Below are 3,243 nucleotides of genomic sequence, written 5' to 3' on the forward strand. Positions count from 1 at the left end.
CTGCTTGGGCTAAGGATGAGACCCTGAGGGCAAGTTGAATAACAACAGATGGCCGGTAAACTGCCTTCAAAGGAGAAGGGTAACTGTAGGATTTGGGTTTTGCCGGGTGGATTATGCAAGTTGACACCAGAACTGAATTGCTAGAGGAGAGGACAGGCCGAGTCTGCCACCAGAGTACCCTTTCTCCCTTCCTGTGCATCTCCCGGCCTCACGTCTACAGAAATATTGACCAAGTATTTAGAACATATTGATTGGAAGGGCCCCAGAGTGCTACCCTGCTTTAGTGACCCACTGGTCTCCAGCTAGTCCAAGTACGATAAAATCTTGTGACCTTGGGCAAATCCTGTTCCCTCTCTGGTCCTCAGTTTCCTCATCTGTAAAGTAGGGACTATTATTTGCATTTTGCTGGTGAGGAAAGGGAAGCAGTGAGGGGCCAGGATTTGACGTGCACTGCAGCAGGGTCAGGAAGCACTTAGACTCGCTCATCCCTCACTGGGGGGTCATGGTCTTCCATTTTCACATTGGCTAGGGTTCCAGGTGGGAAGATCTTCTTCCTTTAAAAATATGGCTGTCTGTGCTTCTTATAGATACAGACTGAAATATTTATGGAGAAAATGGTATGATGTCTGGGATTTTCTTCAAAATAAGTTGGAAGGGGGAGAGTAGGTAGGGGTATAAATTAAACAAAATTGGCCAGGAGCTGTAGAAACTGAGGTGATGGACACATGAGAGTTTATTATCCTATTTCTCTACCTATGTATAAATTTGAAATTTCCATAATGTAATGTTAAAAAATAAAAATAAAAGCTAGCCTACTATCAGTGTGGGCTGCTCTGACATATTTCGACATGCTACACCCAGAACCTGGGACAGCCTCAGCCAGAGGGAGATGAGAGAAGTGTACCAGAATAATTGATGGAGATTGTGCTTCCTCTGTTTTCTTTGTTCCTCTGCCTCAAACAAGTTGGCCGATTCTTGCTCCCTGACTTCCAGGGAGGAAGAGACAGGAAAGAAAGTAAACACTGCTTGAGACTTCAATGAAGAGAAAGTAGAATTTTATTGAGGTTGGCAAGAGAGGAATGGAAGAAGTTTCCCCAAGGTTAGAAGGGGACCCGCCTTGGCAAAGCTTCTCAGTTCCAAGAGCAGCAGGGAAACCACAGAACCACCAGTTCCACGGTATAAGAGGGCTGTGGGAGTCGGGCATGGGAACATCTCCATGGGCACCAGTGGGCACCAATGCCCAGTGACAGAAGGGACCTCTCGGGGACTTTGGCAAGGTCTAAGAATGCATGACCTTTGCCTTAAGCCAGGGGGTGGGCTGCTCCCGTAATGACTGACACTGACTGGCTGGTCTGTCAGGTGGGATGGGGGTTTGGGTTTTAAGTTGATTTAAAGAAAATATAGAATTATGTATTGGTGGACATATAAGAAGGAGGACAAAACAAAGCAGGAGGCTCTGGGGTCCCAAGAGCAGGGTACTGATCCTGGTCCTGCTGCTTATGTATGAGCTGAGACTCTGGACAAGTCCCTTCACCTCCCTGCAACTCAGCTTCTTCACCTGTAAAACAAGGTAAACCAGACCTATGTTAGGGGGTGTGAGAAGGATGAAAATGAGGGGACACCCTGCACTGGGCATGATTCAAGGCAACCTTCACTTCTACTTCCTTCTCTTTCCCCGTCCTGACCACCCCAACCCCCTGCATTTCAGAAGAAGCCATTTAAATGGAACTTAATTAATATGCAGTCAGCAGAGGCTAATTAAGAATTTATTTTTGCTCCTTGATTAAATGACAGTTTAAAATCTGCTTTCTCATTTTCTTGGTTGGATACACAGAGTCCCCTGGAGTCTTCCACGCACAGCCAAGAGGCCCCAGTTAAATCTACAAACAGGAATAAGTCATCTCTAGCTCTGAGGGCCCAATTCTGTATCATCTTGCCCACCGCCCTGCAGAGAGGCTGGAACGCGCACAGGCAACTCTCCATTCCTCCAAACTTACTGCTCTCCTGGTCTCTTCCAACTCAGGAAATGGAACACCACCCCCCACCCAAATCATCCCTCATTATCTCCATTCCTCAAGTCTCCCCATCCCATCCTCACCAAGGCTGCTGGCTCCATCCCACCCCCGCCATCTGCCTGCTTCTCACCATCTCCTGGCCCCCTCCCAGTTCAAGCCACCATCTCTTCGTCTCTAGAGCTTCTCATTGGTCTCTCTGCTTCCTCTTGCCCCCCTCCTTCTCTCTCTACTTGACAGCCTGAGTTTTTCCAAATATAAAGTGAAATATTAATATTTAAAATATTAATTGAAACCCTCCAGTGGCTTTGTATTGGGCTTAGAATAGAAATCCGCTCCTTCTGTATAGCAGTGTCATCTAGCCCCTGCCTGTACTCCCATCTCACCTCATCCATCACTGTCCCATCTTTGCTCAGCCCTCTGGCCACCTTTCTGTCTCTTGAACACACACACCAAGCTTTTTCCTACTTCCAAGGTCTCTGTATCTTCTCACAGGTGCTTCCTTCTCGTTCCTCAGGGGTTACCTTAAAAGCTTTCCCTGACCACCACATCTAGAGGAGTCTCCTCTCCTTCATATCTCTTTGTTACATAAATGAGCCAAAGACACCCTCCCAGTCCGTACATTAGCCCCTAGGTGATTGTTTTCAGCAGGCTGAAACCAGTCAGCTCAAAAGCCTGCTGGCACCAAACTCAAATTTTCACACATGTACTTGTTCTAAGAATAGCCCCAAAGCAGACGTTTTTTAGTCACTTGGGGCCTGTCAGCTTTGCATACTCCACAAAACTGCACCCCACATTTACTGACCATTGGTAAAATAGAGCCTGGTGGATATAAGACCCCAGGCTGTTACTGCCTTGCGGAGCTATCTGACCCAGAGAGTCCCTGCCGTGATGCTGAGTGACATCACATAGACATATAAGCACTCCCCTCCTCTGGGAGTTTCGTTGCCCTCCACCCTTCTGGAGGGTGGGCCCCTGGCTGTAACCTCCAGACAGTCTCATGCTGTGAGGGGTTTGCTCTTTCACGCAGCCCTGTCCAAGCACCACCCAAAAAAGATGGTTGTGTGTTACTGCCTCTCAGGGTCTCATCTTTTTCCTTGATTAGCCCTCAAGTCCTTCAGATCCCCTACGCTCTTCATCCACTACTCTGTTTTATTTCTTCATAGCACTTACCACTCTCTGAAATTACCTGGTTAATTTGCTTGCTTGCTTTTTGTCTCTCTCCCCCATT

The sequence above is a fragment of the Eulemur rufifrons genome, chromosome 7 (genome assembly GCF_041146395.1).
Source record: "Eulemur rufifrons isolate Redbay chromosome 7, OSU_ERuf_1, whole genome shotgun sequence".
Lineage (NCBI taxonomy): Eukaryota > Metazoa > Chordata > Mammalia > Primates > Lemuridae > Eulemur > Eulemur rufifrons.